Source organism: Salvia splendens, chromosome 5 (assembly GCF_004379255.2).
Source record: "Salvia splendens isolate huo1 chromosome 5, SspV2, whole genome shotgun sequence".
NCBI classification, from domain to species: Eukaryota; Viridiplantae; Streptophyta; class Magnoliopsida; order Lamiales; family Lamiaceae; genus Salvia; species Salvia splendens.
Window position 1 is genome coordinate 30,236,915 of NC_056036.1, and position 21,586 is coordinate 30,258,500.

At 41.0% G+C, this 21,586-nt stretch overlaps 1 long non-coding RNA gene and 1 other non-coding gene across 2 annotated transcripts; both read right to left on the minus strand.

Moving 5' to 3' along the window:
- Positions 1-8,319: 8,319 nt before the first annotated feature.
- On the minus strand, positions 8,320-8,426 carry LOC121806106. Its single transcript, XR_006051639.1, has one exon. It is a non-coding gene; the product is annotated as a small nucleolar RNA R71 (small nucleolar RNA).
- Positions 8,427-19,294: 10,868 nt separating this feature from the next.
- LOC121805333 lies at positions 19,295-21,204 on the minus strand. Its single transcript, XR_006051453.1, has 2 exons — positions 19,725-21,204; positions 19,295-19,654 (listed from the first exon to the last, which is right to left on the minus strand). It is a non-coding gene; the product is annotated as an uncharacterized LOC121805333 (long non-coding RNA).
- Between the last annotated feature and the right edge of the window lie 382 nt (positions 21,205-21,586).

Consider the following 21,586-nt stretch of genomic DNA (forward strand, 5'->3'; position numbering starts at 1 on the left):
GGAATTTCAAGCGGTTGTAACTTCCCATATGACCGTTGGTGTAAGGCCTTCACTTGTTGGCATGCTAGACATCGTTCCACATATGACGCTACGTCTCCCTTCATTCCATTCCACCAAAATCTTTGCTTCAAATCCCGATACATCTTCGTGCTTCCGGGGTGAGCAGTGTAAGGTGTGTCGTGCGCTTCACTCAAAATCTCCTCTTTTAGCGTCTCATCGCTCGGTACACACAATCGCCCATCATACGTCAAAGCATTATCCGCCTCCTCACGGTAATGATCAAGCTTCTCGGCTCTCACCTTTGCACGTAACTCCTCCAATTTTTCATCACGTCGCTGGGCTTCTATGAGTTTGGTTCTCAAATCTGGCTCAATCACTAGTGTCGCCAATCTTGCTTCTACTGTCTCGGGCGCTTTCACTATCTCTAATCTCATCTTGTCAAACTCGTGAATCAACGCTTCTTCTTGCGTTAGGAAGTAAGCCAATTGCGGTTGGTTTTTCCTACTCAAAGCGTCGGCGACCACATTTGCCTTGCCCGGATGATAATTAATACCACAATCATAATCCTTCACGATCTCTAACCAACGTCGCTGGCGCATGTTTAGCTCTTTTTGCTCGAAAAAGTACTTGAGACTCTTGTGATCCGTATAGATTTCGTATCTCACTCCATAGAGATGGTGTCTCCAAATTTTTAGTGCGTGCACCACTGCTGCTAACTCCAAATCGTGCGTCGGAAAATTCAACTCATTCGGTCTCAACTGTCGGGAAGCATATGCTATCACCTTCCCATCTTGCATTAACACACATCCTAGTCCTACTTTCGACGCGTCCGTATAGACGGCGAAGTCCTTGTCGGGTCCTGGTACCGCTAGGACTGGTGTTGTAGTCAATTTCTCCTTCAATAGTTGGAAACTCGCCTCGCACTCTGGCGTCCAAACCACCTTAATTCATTTCTTTAGTAGTTGCGTCATCGGTCTCGCAATCTTAGAGAATCCCTCGATAAATCGTCGATAATATCCCGCCAATCCCAAGAAACTACGGATTTCACTTGGCGTTTTCGGCGATTTCCAATTCTGTACGGCCTCGACCTTTGCTGGGTCTACTTGAATCCCATTTGCCGTCACAATATGACCAAGGAAGTTCACTCGAGTCAACCAAAACTCACACTTACTAAACTTGGCATAAAGTTTCTCCCTTTGCAACGTTTCCAACACTGTTCGTAGGTGCTGTCCATGCTCCTCGTTCTTCGAGTATACCAACACGTCGTCGATGAAGACTAACACAAACTTGTCAAGATACTCGTGGAAAACTCGGTTCATCAAATCCATGAAGACGGCTGGGGCGTTGGTTAGCCCAAATGGCATCACGACGAACTCATAATGGCCATAACGAGTGCGAAAAGCAGTCTTAGGCACATCCTCTCGTCGGACCTTTAGTTGGTGGTACCCTGATCTCAAATCCATCTTCGAGAATACACCTGTTCCTCGAAGTTGGTCAAATAAATCATCGATCCTCGGCAGTGGGTACTTGTTCTTCAACGTCATTTTGTTAAGCTCACGATAGTCGATGCACATCCTCATCGTTCCATCCTTCTTCTTAACGAACAACATGGTGCTCCCCACTGTGACACACTGGGTCGAAAAAACCCAAGTCTAACAGTCCTTGCAACTGAATCTTCAATTCTGCCAACTCTTTAGGGGGCCATTCGGTATGGTGCTTTCGACACTGGCACAAATCCGGGTTCTAAGTCGATTGTAAACTCCATTTGTCTGTCGGGCGGTGGTCCAGGTAAGGTTTCAGGGAACACATCGGGAAAGTCTCGTACTACTTCCACGTCTTCCACTTTCAACTCCCCTTTTTCCTCTCCGTTCAGATATACAAGATATGTCAGACGCTCTTCTCTTATCATCGTGGTTGCTTGCAAGACAGATATTACTGAGGTTCGTCTATTCATGGAAATTCCATACGAGATAATTGGCTCATTGCTAGGTGCTCGAAAAGAAATTTGCCTCTCCATGCAATGTCGCATCAAGAACTCAGAATGTGTATCAAGAACTCAAATTTTATCAAACAGTCTTAACTAGGATATCAAATGATTTCAAAAGTGTAGCAACACTGCTGAAAGTTTCTTAATCAGAATATGAATCACGAAGTCAAAAATATACTCAAACATTCTTAGCCTGGATATGAACCGATTTCGAATTGTAACAATTGGTTATAATCATCCCCACGGGGCTTGAAGGAACATAAGATATAAATATATGATGGAATCGAATTGGAGCTCAATTCTCATGGTAGGATACCAAACAAGATAATTCTGTTGTTCGACCGAATTTGAAAGGTCCACACATCAATGGATAATGACTTATAGGTTTAAGAAAAAGAATGATCAGTTGCATGAGTATTGAGAAATGTAGGCAATTGTCACAAAATGGTATTGATCATGGTTCAACGAAAATCATAATATGGAATGGTAGAATCACATCAATGGGTTCATAAGTTTGTGAAAGGCAACCAAAGTCAAAGGGGCTATTGAAAACAAAAATCAAGTGGATTAAGTTTGTTAAGGCAAGGAACAAAATGTAGGCCTTAACTTCATTTTGTAGAAAGAAAGGTTCTATTATGGAAAGGATACATGAACTTAACCAAAAAGAATTTCACCCTGAAAGAAAGAACTTGACACAGACATGGTGACCAAATGAAAAGTTGAACAAAAGTTCTAAGAGAAATATCCCACAGAAAACATGTCTGCGAAACGTGATCGTATTGAAGGACATAACTGCAAGCAGTCTTAGGAATGAAGCTCAATAGTAAAGGCTCACAGAGTCAAAGTATGGTCCGTATAAATAATAGGTCAAAGAAGACTACAATCAAACCAAGTGTCCAAAGTTATGAAGGCAACACCACTTTCCAAGAACTAAAAGAGAGTTATGACTCAATGGAGGAAAAGAAACAACATGCATCACTTGCAAGGGGCGAATGAAACAAGCTGTTAAATAGACAATGGCTCACGGCTATTTGAAAGGTCCTGAAAGATAACTTCTTATAATCCAAGTAAGAACTGTTGATTAGAATAGTTTGTTCCAGCTATTAAAGTCGCACCTCCTTGTTCATCTTTCGCAAGCCGAAACTGGTAACATCGCTCTAAGAACTGTGGATTCCACGCTGAGATTCTTCGTGTCATTTCCACTAATAACGATAGTTGAAAACCATATCTTCATAAAATTCTTTTCCTGTCATAATGACTATCCTCGTAGGACATGGTTATCATCCTCGTGCTCCTTAGCAGGGTATGGAGATCATCTCCATCGTGCTTCCACTTATGCAAGATTAAACTATACATATTTAAATCGCGAGTAGGATCGCTCGTCGTTGCATGAAAACATCTCTTAGCATCGGTTCTTCTTGTCTCGCACCTTGACTTAAGCGTTTGCCTAAACTCTCATATTCTCGTACGTTTCATTGCTCGGAAAAGCAATTGTTAAGTTTTCAACTTAGAACTACGATTCGCGCGGTCAACTAGGCTTATATTTTAGGTACTCTAAGTTCACAACACAATTCATCATCTCATAGATCATCATCTACTTCAATTTACGTCATTCATACCTCAAGATAAACACACCACATTTTCACATCCCATAGCAAAACGCTTTCGAACTTCACATTATATTCAAAACTTTTGAAACAATTTTCTTTACACTTTCACACTTTCCTAAAAATTTTCCACATCTCACTTTTAAAAATAAAAGTTTTGACTCAAACTAAAACGTACTTTCACATCAACTTTCATCATCCGTAAAAAAAACACTCTATAGAATAACGCATCATACTTCGCACCTCATAACATACATAACATCTCACTTCCACAGCTCGATTTTCCAAACGAAGAAAAAAAAAATTTGTCAAAACTCAATTTTTTTTTTTTGTACAATTCATAAACACAACATTTTCCATTGATCAATAAATTTTCTCAAAAGACAGAACTAACATATTTTCATTTAAAGTTCAAAGATTTTTTTTTTTCCAAAAAGTTCCAACAACTTTCCACAACATAAATATTTTTCCCACTAGAACAACTAGTCATTAATATTGCAAAACTCATAACACATTTGCATTCCAAACAAAACACTCATGCACTTCACATATATGTTTAAAACAACATTTTTAGATTACTCATCTTTTCAATTCATGCTCATATTCCACATGTTCACACTATCACAATATTGTTTTCACCCATAATACACGCGTTTAAATTATCATGCTCACATTCAACATATGTATGTCATCATATCATTTATTCTCGAATTTCAACATGAAAATAACATCACATCATCACGTAATTACATGCTCATGCATTCTTTTGCCCAAAACATCCTCATCATATCGTGAATTCACATGCATAAACTTTTCAAACGTCATATCATATCATCATCCATTTTCATGCATCCATCTTCCATACTTTCAACAATTTAAACATACCTCACTTTCATCGGTTGAGCGTGATGCTTTGGATGTTGAGCCTTCGTGACACTTCTAGTCAAATAAGGGTTCACTAACTTAGACTTAAAGTGATAGAAGACTCTCGGACCAGAGCGAAAGAACAAAGCTCTGATACCACTCTGTCACGACCGCCCATACAAGGGTACCACAACGCGGCGATCGTGACCGACATGCATGGATAACAATTTAAAAAGAACATCTTGATTAACTTAAAGGAAGAAAACAACTTAGTTTAAAGAGTTTAAAGTTAAATTTTTTTTTTGAAAAGACATAAGGTAAAATACTTTTAAAAATGACAACGGGAAAAAAATTAGACTTAAGAAATACAACAACTAAAACTAAAGTTGAACAAATACTTAACTTAAATCTCGAAGAATAAAATTTTCAAAAGACAACGTAAACACTAGTTTAAAACTCATCACCACCATACATGTTCAAACACAAAACATAAAGGAAAGATTAAGTCTTGAGCCATAGTTCAAGTTATAGCAGCGGAAAATACGGTTTAAAGAGGGTCAAGGACGACGCCTATGTATGACGACACAACGCATCCTAAGTACTTAAGCCGGCTCAACATCCACCGCAACATCCCGCTCAACCTGCACATAAGAAAATAATATACAGGGCTGAGTACTTGTTGTACTCAATGGGCTCATGCCGAAAATATTTAAATAATAGTTATGTCATCCATACCAGTGATCTCGAGTTTTATGTTGTAAGAAAATATCACGAGAAACACAAAAATATTCAAGTCTGGCCAGACAATTTATCTCCCCACTTTTCACATCAATCCATCAATCACATCACAGTGCGACGATAGTGTGGCCACAGTATTCGCCCATGAGACCGGCAGACTTGCAAGGACGGCTCGCGATTCCACCAGTATACACAGCCCGATAGGGTTTACGGCCCTACTCTGACCCGAATTCGTTTCACAACACAGCCATATAGCCTAACGGAGTAAACTCATACGAACTAGGCATCGGGCACACAATCTCATAACAAAAACAACATGGCATGACATAACAGTTAAACCACCCTTATATCTCCACATAATATTTTTCGGAAAAGTAAAGAGGTTTGAAAAGGAAGCCCACCTCGTTCGCTTAGCAATTCACAACCCAACTTAGCAACTCTCGATCCTCGAGCTCACGAATACACAACACCGTTGTCAACGACAACATAAGTCAGCCTCACACTTCAACATATTACTATGCATGTCCTATCGTCTCTCTCTCATCGTCTTTCTCAATCCCCCAACCCAACATACGTCAAAAAGGTGTAAAGACACACGTATCGCATTAAAACTTATCACAAGTGCTTACACCATTTAGACACGTTCCTTGGACATACATGCATCATACAATACTTTTAAACTTGAAAATAAGAGTTATTTTAACAAGGCAGAAAACTGGCAGAACTGCGCGACCGTTTTGTAAAAATTACTATAAATTCACCCGACCTCAAAAGAAGCTAAATTTTGGTCACAATACAGAAGACACATTCAAGTTCATACATGAAAATTTTCACACCGAAATCACGTCATTTATTCAGTCATATCACATATTAAACTCTCTGGTCGTAACATACAATTTCCGACAGTATTGCGCAGTTCATTTGAAAAATTCACCATAAATTCATCCGATGCCCAAAAAGGCTGAATATTTAACACGACTCAGAAGACACTTCAACTTTTCATATAGTTCAAGAATCACATCAATCGGAGGTCATTTGGTCAGTCAAACAGAAAACGAAACATTCATGGCGAGAACTCACGTTTCTGGCAGATTTGCGCAGTCAACTTCAAAAATTTATTAAAAAATTCATTTTTCGATAAAACAGGCTGAAATTCACACGAGACACAGAAAACACCTTGAAGTTTACTCAGTAAATATTTCATAGCAAAATTCGTTCGTTTGATGGGTCAAATACAGATCATAAGTCACTGGTCGTGCATCACAGATTTCTGGTTCAAGTTCGAAAATAGGGTTTTTAAACTTCCACAACACAACCTCCGATTTTTCATACTCGAAAACACATAATCATGCTTACACGTTCCTCATACACATATTTTCATACAAACTCATATTATTCACCCAATAAATCGACCCAACTCACAAGATTTCAAACAACAACGCAAAAACAACAAGTTCTTACGAAGCACACTTTCCCTCCCGTTAAAACTTGCGATCTATCGAACCTACACCCTCTACATGCATGTAGGACTCAAGAACATGGTCAAAACGGATAGGATGATAAGAAGTGAGCAATATACCTTCTTTGACACAAAATGAATCGGTAGAAACGATGGATGAAGCGATTCGTCGGAGACTTTTGAAAATAACTTCAACGGATTGCAAGAACACGAGTTGGATGGAGGATTTTTGGAGATGGGAGAGTGGGGGAGATGGAAAAAAAACGTGTGGGGGAGGGAGAGAAGAGAGGGGATGATTTTTTTTAGGTGAATGGGGGCTAGGGTTTGATTATTTGCTATTTATTTGTTAGGTTTAAAATCCCACACATAAGGAATTAATTAAATTGGGGGAGATATATAAAAAAAATAAAATTCCCACAATTAAAATAAAAAGTAGGCGTGTGGTTTGAAGGTGGGGAAGTCAAAATTTTGCTGATTTAATTACAAGGAAATATAGCAATATTTACTTGGAGAGAATATTCATAAATTAGGAAATAAAGGTGAATATTCCATAAACAAGGGAACAAAAATAAATTAAATCTCCAAGTAGGAAATAATAGTGTAGTGGACGAAAATTTGAGGGGGAAAGCACAAGGAAATTATTTAAATCCCCAATTAAATAGAATGGGATTTAAATTTGGTAATTTTTTATGGAAAAGGCTCCCATAAAATAGGTAACAATTATTTAAATTCCCACAAGGAAAAATATAAGCATAGGGGCGTGTGATATGGAGGAGAATAGAAGGAAAATATTCACACCCCCAATTAATTAGACATAGGAATTTATTTGAATAAAAAAAAAAGGATTCCACAAAATAGGAAACAAATAAAATATTCTCCAAAATTTATTGGAGGGGGCCGAAAAATTAGGCTCAAATAGCCAAGGCAAAAATCCCAACTCTCTATTTATTTCGGGGTGAAGAAATAAAATATAACATGATTTAATTGGATTATATTCAAAAGAAGAGAGTCAATAAAGCACCAATTAAATCAAATGAAAAATAATCCAATCTCCTATTGGAGATTTTCGAAACTCCCAAGGAGAAAAGGATGGAGTTCGAATTTCATGTAGTGTAATTTAAGGTCCATTGGTTTGGATTTAATTTGGAATACTGTCCCAAAACAATTAATTAAATTCACAAAAAGAAGTACTATTTCAATAATTAGGGAGGGCCGAATTTTTCAATGAATTGACTTGAGAAAGAATAAATGCATGATCCTATTAATTATTTCCCCTCATTGGAAAAAAAATATATAAAAACTCAAGCTCATCATTCACATTAACCACGACAATTTATTTCACGCAACTCACTTAATCACATAGAAACAAAAGTTTCATAAATTCCAATAACGTATTAAAAGAGTCACAAAAGTTTGGGATGTTACATTTTGCAAGTAGGACCACTGAAGATGCCAACCACCACCTTACCAAGTTTGTGGACATTGCGAATACTCTGAAGTTGAATGGTGTCGACGACGCTGCCATTAGGGTAAGACTCTTCCCATTCTCTTTGATTGATTCTTCAAAAGAGTGGTTTGAGTGTTTACCTGTAGAGCAAGTCTCCATATGGAAAGACATAGTGGCGGCCTTTCTCGACAAATACTCTCCTCCGGGAACCATTATAAAGCTCAAGAGTGAGATATTCCAATTTATGCAAAGCCATGACGAGCCACTTTATGAGGCAGTTGCACGCTTCAAAGGCCTCCTCTGCAAATGCCCCAACCACGGTTTCTCCGTGGACCATCAGGTAGGCATCCTTTACAACGGTTTTATTGAAAATATTTGTGCTATGTTGGATTCAGGGGCGAATTGGGGGGTTTCTAAGGAAGAGTGGACCGGAGGCCATGGTAGTCATAGAGTAATTCGCCACCAATAGTAGGGGGTGGTCAAAGGAGAGGCATAACTTAGAGCCATGGAAAAGGTCGAAGAGAGTTCCATTGATAAGGAATTGGCTGAGCTTAGAGTCAGTGTGGACCAAATGGACACGTCAAGAAGAGAGGATCCGGTTCCACCAACCTCCGTCATTGAGGTCACCAAACCCGACACTCCTCCTACTCCGATTGAAGGAGGCGGTCTCAATAGGCCATATAACAAAAATTATCGCCCTAGTCAGGGGGCGGTAATTTCAATAATTATAATGGAAATCGTCCTCATCCTAACCTTTCATAGTCTAACAACAACTTTTTGCAACCCCCTGCAAGGTTTGATGTGAGCAATGGTGGAGTAGTTGAGCCGATCAAAAAGGAGGAGAAATACGATCAGGGGATCATGAAGATTTTGGATGTGCTAGTGCAAGATAGGAAGATCAATGACACCAAGATTGGAGTCGTTGAAGCAAGGTTGAACAACCTCGAGGCAGGGATAAACACCATTGCCTCCGCCATCACGAACATCAAAATTCAAATGGACCAAGTCCAACAAATGATGGAGGAGGATAAGGCCAAGGCAGCAGTACGGGTTGCAGATATCAACAAGAAGTGGGTTGCAAAACAGAAAAAAGATGAAGCTAGCACCTCCGAAAAGAAATCTGGGGACTGTGCAACTCCCGGCGGACCGCTTCACACTCCGCAGCGGGCATCTGCCCGAGAGGCAGAAGCACCCAAATCCAAGCAACTTGTGCAGCACAATGGGATTGTGCTCTCTTTTCAGCCAAATAGGAAGTTTAAGCTTGAAGAACAATTCAGGCACTTCTTAAATAAGTTTTGCAAGGTACATACTAACATTCCTCTCGTTGAATCGTTGTAGGAAATTCCTAGGTACGCTAAGCTACTAAGAGAGGCAGTGATGAAGAAGAAAAAACTCATAAAGGCCGACCTCAAGTTACCTCTCAACTGCAGCGAGATCATATAAAAGGAGGGGGTTGTGAAGTAAAGAGATCCCAGCCAATTCATCATTTGATGTTCCATTGGGAAAGGCAAGGTGGACAAAGCCCTTTTCGATTTGGGAGCAAGTGTGAACATCATGCCACTGAAGTACTTTGAGAAGCTAAACATCGGACCACTCAAAATATCATGTAATCATAAGGTTGGCAGATAACTCCGCGATCAAAACCGTGGTAATAATCGAAGATGTGTTGGTAAAGGTTGATGACTTTATTTTCCCTACCGACTTCATTACACTTGATATGAAAGTAGATAAACAAATACCTCTAATCTTGGGCAGAAATTTTCTAGCCACTTGAAAAGCTCTTATTGATGTAGGTAAAGGCGAGATCACGATAAATGACAATTACAGTAGATCCACCTACCAAATCGAGAGTGCAATGCTTAAATATGAAGAAGCGCAACAAGTGAAAATGGAGCAAGAATGCAGGGTGGTGATGAGGACTGACAAGTCAAAGCCTTATAGGCCATTAGAAGGGGAAGAAAAAGAGCAAGCCTCAACCTCCCAAAAAGAGCAAGCCTAAACTTGCTAAGACACCTTTGTAAGAAAGAACAGAGAGGAAGAAAAAGCTTCTACATCTAGTCGACTCCTATAGCAAGAGAGTCGTTGATCCACCTGTTAGAGTTTGTATACTAGATACCACCTTTCGAGTGATTGAATACTATAAAAACTCTTATTTTATTTTCCAAGGAATAAAACAGATTATCTTTGTCGTAATGTTGTTATAGTTTACATTTAATTGTTGTTTTATTACATATTTAAAAGTATAAGAATCTTAACAAAGTCTAAGTCTTGGTTTAAATAGATCGGTTGTGGGCGTCATCCACTTTAAGGTAACATGGTTAGTTCTGAACATAGAAAAAATAGAATTTCACAACCTAGATAGACTTAGACTACCTATTGTGAAAGGTTGCAATGTTAGCCCGCATATTTCTAAGCCTTACTGAAATAAGATGACATTAGTGTGGTACATCACTGAACGGATCTAACAGCGAGACATGTCTTTATGCTATCTACTGAAATACGAGGTCTTGATAAATATTTTTAATCAATATATGTTAGCATTGAGCATATGGTATTGATTATGCACTACTTTGACTTATCAAATGGTGCGGGTTTTTCGCAACCCAATAATCCTAATATATTGGGTAGTGGTGTTTAATATCTAGGGTGCTAGGATTGCTATTATTCTGAAACGTGCGCGAGGTGGGCCTAGTTTGATAATGTCCACAAGAGGAGCACGAAACAAGGTTTTATTATTCGAAACCTAACTAGTTGGAGTTTAACTACTCTATGAATAATAAATAACCATTTCATGCTAACTCCACTCTTAGAATTAATAAGATGTTTATTAATTAAGTCCATAGCATACTTCAATTAATTAATGGATATTTAAATCTTAAGCGAGGGAAATAAAAGATAAAACGGAAACCCGGATTACTTGTAATTTCGAATTTGGATGAGCAAGTCAATATTACTTCTGTAGTGGCTGCTCATAATATTCCAATATAAGCTTATATTAAATTTTGAGTTCAATTTAATTAGTAAAAAGCTAATTGGGGAGGCCATATCGAAATTCTTCCATAGATCTCTGTCTGGGCCCAAAAGGAACTTAATATAAATAGGAGGATAAATGAGACATAAAATACACACACACACATTTTTTAACTCAAAAATTTTGTCCACTCCTTCATAGAGTAGGGGACGATTTTTTCTCCTTCAGCTCTCTTCCATGAGATTGTTTTTCTGTCTCTTTTATTTGAGTACTAGTATCCCGGTGAGATCAGCCCACCCCGATATCGGAATACAGTTCGAAAACCAGCCAGAAGATCAGTGGTCTAGTACTCGACATCTTCACTAGGAAAAGTAGCGATCTTCGATTCTTTGGAGTATCATCAAGGTATTATTCCTACTCCGTAGAAAAGCATGTTTTAGGTTTGATGTATTCTAAAGCATGTTTTTAATTCAAGTTATGAGCATGATACATGTGATAATTACGCAAATAGAATTTGTCTAATAGTCTGCTTAATAATATTTATCTGATTTATTTGTATGCGCTTCCGCTACCAACCCCTTCAATTGGTATCACAACCAGTCTTTGGCTCTGATTATTTGGATTTAAATTTCGTGAAATTCATGTATGCATGAGTTATTTGATTTCGAAGCATGTTCTTGTATTTAGTTGTTATTATTTAATGCATGATAAACTCAAGAACTATTGAATCGAAGAACTTGAATTGTTCGAACTACGAGACGTGCTATCCGTCAGTGCTCGTATCAAGATGGATCGTGCTACGTGTATTCGAAGAAGGGACGTCAAAGTAGTGGGAGCAAGAGAGGTGATCAAGTGGCGACGCACGAACGCGCTAGGGCTCGTGCACGCCGCAGGCATGACCACGAAATCCTAGCGGCTCCAGAAACTGCGTGCAATGGTCGCAGCTGGAGGAGATGCGACTGCTTGTCCGAGAGTAGCACGAGGACACCACCGGAAGTTCGTAACCCTAAGCGGAAGATCGAATCGGGGCTCCAGCAGCTGGCCGATAGCGACGCACCTCAACGCATGGCGTCGGCTGTAGCAGTGGGAGGAGTCGGAGTCAGGGCCGAGAGCAGTGGCGCCTGTGCGTAAGCTGCTGGTCGGGATTTCTAGCACCGAGACTCGACGCCTGGTGAGGCGACTGGCCGAGAATCAGGCACGCAGCACCGAGAGCCTTGTGAGTATTAGATTCGGGCGATGAACTCACCAGTGTTCTTCGTCATCCATCGTTCAAACCTCGAAAGATGAGATATCGATGAAGGGATTATTTCTAAGATTATTAATTCATGTAATTAAAAGCAATCATTAAAATATTATTATTTAATGTTGAAATATATTTTGGGGAAGATTTCCCTAGATTTTAGGTATATTTTATTTATTCCTAGATGATAGGAACCAAAATATTTTAATAGCTTCCAAAATATTATATATCTAGTATCCTAATAAGGATAGATATATAGTACATTAAATAATATAAGTATTCTCTTCCTAATCTTGAACAAGGAATTAATTTAAATTTAATTTTTCATATTTGTCCAAGATATAAATAATTTAATTTATTTTAGATACATCTTATAGAAGATATGAATGAGAATTAAATTTTAGCATTTTTAATATAACTTCCTTAATTAAGGTGCTCTCTCCACCCAGCTAGGAAGCAGATAGCAATATGGAGTGGACGGCTTGATGCTCTAATCCCTAGTGTATACCTTCCATGATTTGATATTTGTACACTTAAAATAAAGGGTATTTTTGAATTCTCTCTCATCTGTCCTACTCCTTGCACTGCCTACTTCTTCTGATAATTCTACTTGTTTAATTAGGCGGCTTTTCGACCTTTTTACTCCATTTCTACTTGATCTGCATCTTCTCGGTTAGTTTGAACAATCTACTTGATTTAGCAGCAACCTGCACACTTTTAACTCAAAGTTTGCGCATTATCTCCCCCCAAAAGCACGTGAAGCCTTATCTGTTTGCTCATCATGACATTCGAAGTTATTTTGTTGGGTAGAAAAAAGGATATGGTTTGACACAGTATTTGTTTCATGAGTGGGTGTTTGGACCGTACCGACTCGAGAAAAATAATCTGTTGTGTGGTTTTACAACTTTGCAATAGAGGAATCCCGTTTAAAGACCATAATGCGCTCATAATAGTACAGAGCTAGTGAGGAGTAATGTATGCTCTTAGAAGTGAATTAATTTAATTGAAATGGAGGGTGAATGGGTAAATTGACCTACTTAACTGGGACCAAGTTTCGACGCAAGAAAATAAACGGGGCCTCCTAGGGCCTTTGCATGACTTTTTGCCTGGGCCTGGTGCCTTTCATAGGGCCCTTAACCTAAATGCAGACCAACCATTAGATATGTCCAGATAAAGGGTCCTTAACTTGGCATCTTAGCAAAACCAAACATAACATGACTACTATTATGAACAATATTTAAATATAATTACAATTGTATTGTATTTAATTATTATTAATATTTAAATTATTAATCACATTGTATTAAATAATAATAATTAATATTATTATTTTATTAATATATGTTTTAATTATGAATCATATAGTATTACATAATAATAATATTATTATTATTAATGCTAATTTCTATTCCGATTTTTCCTTTTTCCACTTTTTTTTGTTACTGATCAACTTCATTTCTAATTCCCCTTTTATAGAGTAAGTTTTCTAAGCTCTAAAATAGGGAAATTAATTTGGGATGTCATAAACTGATTAAGTTATTTTTGGTAAATTATTGAAGATAAGTTAGGCCTGCCTAAGTACTTGATTGGTCCCGTATACGCTCTTCATTATTGCATTTGCATACAAATATTTACGTTAAGAAATAGGGTTATTGGCATATCATTATTGCATATTTGTATGGGTTATTAAAGATAAGTTAAGGGTGCTTAAATACTTTGTACAGTATACAATTTGTGATTAAATAATAAAATAGATTGGTGATTATAATGATAAGGCTTAATTTTTGACATGTTTATTGCGTGATGTCTGATTTTGAATAGCACAACCGGAAAATTAATGTAATGCATGCAAATCTAAATACAATAATATAAATAAAACTAGGATTAGAAATTAGAATAAAGCGCAAATAATGCATCAATATGTTCAGTCATATTATTTATTACTACTAGAGAATAGATATGCACGGGTTCAAATTGAAGACATTTCTAGATTTCAACTTCTTATCATTTACATTACATAACTAATATAGTCATGGGTATGTCTATTCTATCTAATAGGTAATCATAGTGCTTGGTATGCAGTAAAGTTAAACCTAACTTCGAATTGAAGATATTCTGAGATTTCAAGTTCTTATAATTTATTACATGACTAATATAGTAATAGTGATGTCCACTCTTTCGAATTGGTAAGCACAGTGTTTGGTATGTGGTGTCAAACATTAATGACAATTTTGACTTCCCAAAATTATTCATATTCAGCTACGAACGTCAGCATTTCAAACAGTCCCATTAGCTGTAATGCAACCAGCCCCAACTTTTCAGCATTTAAATAATTGAATTTTAATTGAAAAATTGAGAAATAAATACTAACGGTAAAATGTAATACTCCCTCCGTCCACCAATATTCATCCCATATTGCTACTTTTGTATGTCACCGATAAATGTCTCATTTGTTTTTTTATTACTTTTGGTAGTAGATCTCATATTCCAATTACTTTATTTCACTCATATTTTATTATAAAACTAATACTCTTTCGGTCCCATTAAATATGAAATAATTGGAAATCGGCACGGGATTTTTTTTATTGTTGTTTTGTGAATTAATGAATAGAGACTAAAGGAGATGAAAAAGTTGAGATAAAGTTGTTCCATTTTAGAGGTCATTAGTATGTTATTAGCTAGCAAACAAGTGAGTAGAAGTAGAAGACAAAACTACCTTCCTACAAAGACCAAAACCTACCCAAAATGGGCAAGGATGAGGGACCGTGCCTCTCACTTTTTCCCAGCCTGAATAAAGGCTGCAATGAGACAATCGGACTGCTTTCCAGATTGTGCACCTGCCACAAGAGACGGATCCATATATGAACAAGGTACTAAGCACTTAGAGCATCCACAATGGCGCCTAGCCAAGCGCCGGCACTAGGCGGTCGCTAGGCGAACCATTGCAGGAGCCGAAAACCGCCGAGCGGTTATTCGGAAATGAATTTCGCCTAGCGCTAGGCGGTCAAAAACCGCTGGGCTATGCGCTGGGCGATCCGCTCGGCGCCATTGCAGCGCCCGGATCGCCCAGCGCATAGCCCAGCGGTTTTTTTTTTTCTTTTTCGAAACACTATATATACGCGATTTGCACTTCATTTTCATTCGCACCACTTGTATTAACGAGTACTCTCTCTATCTTAATTTCTGTACAAGATCAACACCGAGAAATGAGTAACGCGGGTGGTAGTAGTGGAGGTAGTGGGGGGACGCTGAGGAGTACGAACGTCAAATGGCCGAAGCGCTTGAGGCATATACCAACCGCGGGATAGACCAATGGATGCAAAGCGCCTTGCAGCCGGCGGTACCTCGGTGATCACGTAGTTGCACATCAGCGCCTATATGAAGACTACTTCGCAGAGGAGCCGCGGTTCAACGCCAACCTTTTCAGGCGACGTTTTAGGATGAGCAGAGCCCTGTTTATGCGTATTGTTAACGCCTTGGAGCAGCGATATATGTATTTCCGCTTCAGGCACGATGCGGCTGGCAGACCTGGCCACACACCTATTCAAAAGTGCACTACGGCAATCCGACAGTTGGCCTACGGAGGCGCGGCAGACATGTTGGACGAGTACCTCCACATCGGTGAGACGACTTCCCTGGAATGTATGAAGTATTTCTGTGAGGGCGTGATTGAAATATTTAGTGATCAGTACCTTCGAAGCCCTACCCCCCAAGACTGTCAGGATCTGATGCAGATGCACGGGGAGAAGCATGGGTTCCCGGGAATGTTAGGCATCATAGATTGTATGCATTGGGAGTGGAAGAACTGTCCCACTTCCTGGAAGGGGTTCTACACGACCGGCTATAAGGGAAAGAATCCCACGATGATCCTCGAGGCCGTAGCTGATTACCGGCTGTGGATTTGGCATGCGTATTTTGGGATAGCCGGGTCGAACAACGACCTCAACGTCCTCAACTCGTCGCCCCTTTTCAACGAGCAGTGCCAAGGCGTCGGGCCGGCCATCAGTTTTGTCGCCAACGGCAACCGACATGATATAGGCTACTACTTGGCCGATGGGATATACCCTAGGTGGCCCGTGTTTGTGAAGATGATCCGATGCGCATCAGATGAGAGGAAGGCCTACTTTGCGGCACGACAGGAGTCGGCGCGCAAGGACGTGGAGCGCGCATTTGGTGTGCTCCAGTCTCGATGGGCGGCGGTTAGGGGTCCAACGCGTTTGTGGCATGTCGACTGCATTGCTGATATAATGTATGCTTGTATTATCATGCACAACATGATTGTCGAAGATGAAGGTGTACAACTGACTGATTGGGCCAACGACGATAATGAAGCCGATCCAAGCCACGGCGTCGCCGCCGCCAACGTACGAGGTGGAGTACCTCACGATGAAGAAGCCCTCTTTCAAGCACATGCCGACATGCGTCAGACGGATGCTCATATTCGACTCCAAAAGAATTTAATTGAAGAGTTGTGGGCGCGGAGGATTGCAAGACGTTAGTTTTTATTTAAATTTAAAATTGTTGCATTTTCCCATATCTGTGGCGTAAATTTAATTCCGTATTTTGTGTGATTGTTCATTATTTGTTTTATATAATTTTGAATGATGTGGCTGGGCTATTTGCTTGTTTTGATGATGTGGCAGGAGGATTTTTAGTGCTGATGATGTGGCAGGAGGAGTTTGTGGCTAGGCTATGGCTGGGCGAAAACTATTGTGGATGCCCTTAGGGCACCCGCAACGCGTGCCGCCGGCGTTCCACGTGCCGTTCCGCCGGAACGGTTTCGCCGCGGAACGCGTTGCGGCGCACCGTTTCGCTCCCATTCCGTTCCCATTCCGTTCCGCGTGCCGACGGCACGGAACGCGGCACGGCTTGTGCCGCCACGCGCTCGGGCAACGTGGCGCTCCCCGCTTCGTGCGTGCTTCCCACTCGCCGGCCCGCGAGTGGGACACGTCAGCGATGACGCAACAATTAATTTTTTTTTAAAAAAAATATATTTTTATAAATTTTTTTTTAAACGGTCATATTACCGTTTTTTTAACTTTTTTTTAATTTTTTTTATTTTTATTTTTATTTTCTTATTCTATAAATACACCTAATTTATTACATTTCACACACAACTACACATCTACTCTTCCTAAACCAACATCAATTCCTCTCCAATTTTCTATTTCAATCTCCTTCACAAAATGTCCGGCGACGGGAATTACGGCGGTGGAGCTCCGGTGGGTGGGATCTCAACGCGTTCGGCGATTGGGAGATCATGTACAACACACTAGGTGGTTCCGGGTCGTCGACGCCGGGCACCCAGGGGTCGGCGACGCCGGGTGGGTACCAACCACCCACTTTCGATGTGGATGCCTACGCTCGACCACCCGGCTCGCGGCTTTCTCAGGGTTTGTCCCAGATTCGGGAGGATATCCCCGTAGAACCCACCCAGGGAGGAAGCCGAGGCGGTGGAAGCTCTAGGGCTGCGTCTGAGGCACCCGAGGAGGAGGAGGAGGAGGAACTGGAGGATCTGGGCCGATATCCGTACAACAACGAAGAAACTAAGGCGGTGTACACCGCCTGGCTCACCGTCTCGTACGATCCCATCGTCGGGAACCAACAAGCCGCCAAGTGCTTCTGGGAAAAGGTCCGTGATGTCTACCACCAGACTAAGCCGAAAGGGGCCCGGAAGCGCAAATATACAATGCTCCGTGCTCACTTTGGCCGAGTCGACGCACAGGTCAAAAAATTTTGCGGCATCTACGCGGCCGAAGCGGCGAACTACCAAAGCGGAGCTTCGGGCGCCGACATTCTGAGGGCGGCTTTGCGCGTCTTCTACCAGGACACCGGCCTACAGTTCAAATATGTTGATATTTGGCAGCTCGTCAAGGACGAGGAAAGGTGGGCCGGCGGTGTCCGCTCGAGCTCGGGCTCAACCTCAAAGCGCACGAAGCACACGGCGAGCGGCCGCTACTCGTCTGGTGACACCGGTGAGGCCAGCGAGGGTACACCGCAGGTGTTTGGGGGTACGGGGGATCCAATGCCCGACGAATACGGGGGATCCAGCCGTGGGCGCCGTCGGCCGCAAGGGACGAAGGCGGCGAAGACGGCTAGAGCGAGGAAGGGCCGAGGCGAATCAAGCCAGTCGGCCTCGGGATCGGGCTCGCGGGGAGGCTCGGACACACTTATGGTGGCGTACATGACCGCCACAATGGCGGACACTTCCCGCTTCTCGTACGCCCAATTCACGGCCTGGTGGAACGGAGTTGTGTATATGGCATCACAACTTGGCCTTCCGACTCCCCCTCAACCTCGACCGCCTCCGGAGGATGATTCGCCGGCGGAGTAGTTTTTTTATTTTCCCACGTTTAATTGTGTGTTTTTTATTTTGTGTTTTTTATGTTTTTAGGATTTTAATTGTGTGCTTTTTTTTATTTTTTTAAGTTTAAGTTGAATTTTTTTTTAATGTTGTGTGTTTTTTAATAAAGTGTGTTTGTTTTTTATTAAAGTGTGTTTATTTAAATTGAATTGGGTTGGAAATAAAAAAAATGAAATTGAATGAATAGTAATTTAAGGAACGGTTAAGGAACGGTTAAGGAACGAAGGGTTGCAGGTTCCGTTCCTTAGTTAAGGAATGGAGTAAAAAAGTACAGTGGGGCCCTCAAATAGTGGTTTAAGGAACGGTATAGGAACGGTATAGGAACAGGGTTGTGGATGGCCTTACAAGACGCCAAATGCGGTTAAAGGAGCTGCAGGATGTAGCAGGAATGCAACAGCTAGATTAGACCCCACTAGTACACCCTCCTCTATAAAAGAACCCCTCCATGCTCATCAAACTTCCTCCCACATATCAGTGAAGTTTCAGGCTTTCAGCAGGATAGCAAGCCAGGAAGCTCGTGTAAGCTCGGCCAGATTGTACACAACCCCTCACAGCCTCATTTTCAATAGGTAACCAACACTCGCCCAAAGTGATAGATCAGATTATACACATTCATGGAAAAGAAATTAAGCACAGTATGTTAGGCCTCTAGATAGCATATAGCATACCCAGATTGTAGGGAAAAATTTAACTATCCACATAGCAGCACGATAACACGACGAGAGGAAAATAAATAAACACACAAATACACTCTCTCTCGTTTTGAACATCATGGACAGGATTAGATAAACTACTCAAGAACTTCAAACCCACATCATAAGTAAACTATAGGAGGCACCAATTATATAACTTAGCTCAGGGGTATGGACTCGTTGAGGACAGATTCTCGGCAGCTCTGACTTAGAGGGGAGCAACCCCGCCCCCTAGTGCCGTCGATAGAGCAAACGAGGCATTCTACCATTCCAAAACAACAACCCCTACAACCAAAGACTTAAGCATTAGGAATGTAAGAAGAAGAGTAATAAAGAGGTAAGGGTGCCACCATACCTGCCGAGAATGGCGAGCTCGGCCGAAAGAGGGACGGAGCTGAACAGAGGCAGAGGAACTAGCCGCCGGCGACTCCATGACGCCGACGGAGCTGTTCGGGCGAAGGCGGAGACGACGATGGACAGGAAGACGCCGAATCCCTCGAACTCAAGGCTTCTCTCTTGGGGGACTGCCGCTTTAAGGTGAAGGTAAGGGAGACGGCGACGACGGCGAGGGGCACGGCGGCAAGGTGCCGACGAGAGAAGAGAGGGGGAGATAGGCGATCTAGGGTTCGAGTCCCCTCAGTTTAGGACTTAAATCGTTTGGACGAGAGGGGAGAAACCGGAGGGAGGTAGAGAGAGGCAGTGTTTCGGAGACCATGGCGGAAGGGCGGTGGCGATTGAGCCACCCTACGGTGTCGACAAGAGAGGAAGGAGCGCCGATTTCTTCGATTAGGGTTAGGAAAATTCGAAATGGGGGAGTGAGAAGGGTAGGCCGACGGTGGTGGAAGGGAGTATACTTGATTTGGACCTCCCTGAATTGGGCCTCTCATAAGAAAAATAAAGTTCGGGCCATGTCAATTAAATCCTTTTGGGCCTCCTTTTCAAAAAAAAGAGAGATAAAGGGATTGGGCCGCTGTATTAAATCTGGGCCTTGCTTCTAAATTGTTGGACCATTTAAATTAAATCTTCCTTGGGCCACCGCCCTAAATAAATTTGGGATTTAAAAATTCCTTAAGCCACATAAGAAAGGAAAATGTTAGTCATGTCAATATAATATTCAGTAAATAATTAAATGGGACTTTTATTAGTCAAAGTAAGTATTCTAATGTAATTCAATGTTTAAATCCAAGAGGATTTAGATTTGACAATTGTCACGACCGCCATTACTAAGGATAGCGAAGACGGGAAAATTGTGACTATGGGGAAACAATAAAAGACGACATTGAACAAAACTCAATAACTTCCAAAAGAAATATTTTAGTTTATCAAAAAGTTAGGCAGCGGATTAATGTCTCAAGGTAATTGGTATCGTAAAAATAGTGTAGAGTAAAACGAAAGACTTTATCAAAACGATTCAAGAAAAGGCAGCGGAAAACAAGTATCTAGGGAGAGTCATAGGACGACGCCCATGTATGAAGACACGACACCTCCGAATTCCTTAAGGCTCGACTCAACATCCGTCGCAACATCCCACTCAACCTGCACATTTTTAAAAGAAATGCAGGGCTGAGTACTTAATGCACTCAGTGGACTCATGTCGAAAACATTTTATAAAAGTTATGCCATCCATACCACAGTGAACTCGAGATTTACATTTAGAAAGAAATATCATCGAGTATCACAAAAACAGTTTCACAGCCTGGCTAGGCAAACAATCTCCCCCACTTTCTCAACAATCCAACAATCACATCATCTTTCCACAGTGCGACGAAAGTGTGGCCACACTATTCGCCCACGAGACCGGCCGACTAGCATGGACGGCTCCCGATACCACCAGTGTACACAGCCTGATAGGGTTTGCGGCCCTACTCAGACCCGAATTCATTTCACACACAGCCATATAGCCTAACGGAGTAAACTCAGACGAACTAGACATCATGCAACAATCTCAACATCAAAACAATCATGGCATGACATAACACTTTAAACCACTCTTATAGCTCCATAATCATATTTTGAAACATAAAAGAGTTTTAGTAAAAGAAAGTCCACCTTGCTTGCTTATACAACACAATCACAAGTTTAGTGCAACCCTCGTTCTTTGTACCTACGTGCGCACAACAATCGATGTCAACACCATAACACAATCAGTTTTCCCATCAATACATTTATCGTGCATGCCCTATCGTTCCTTTCATCGTTCTCTTATACTGCCCATCC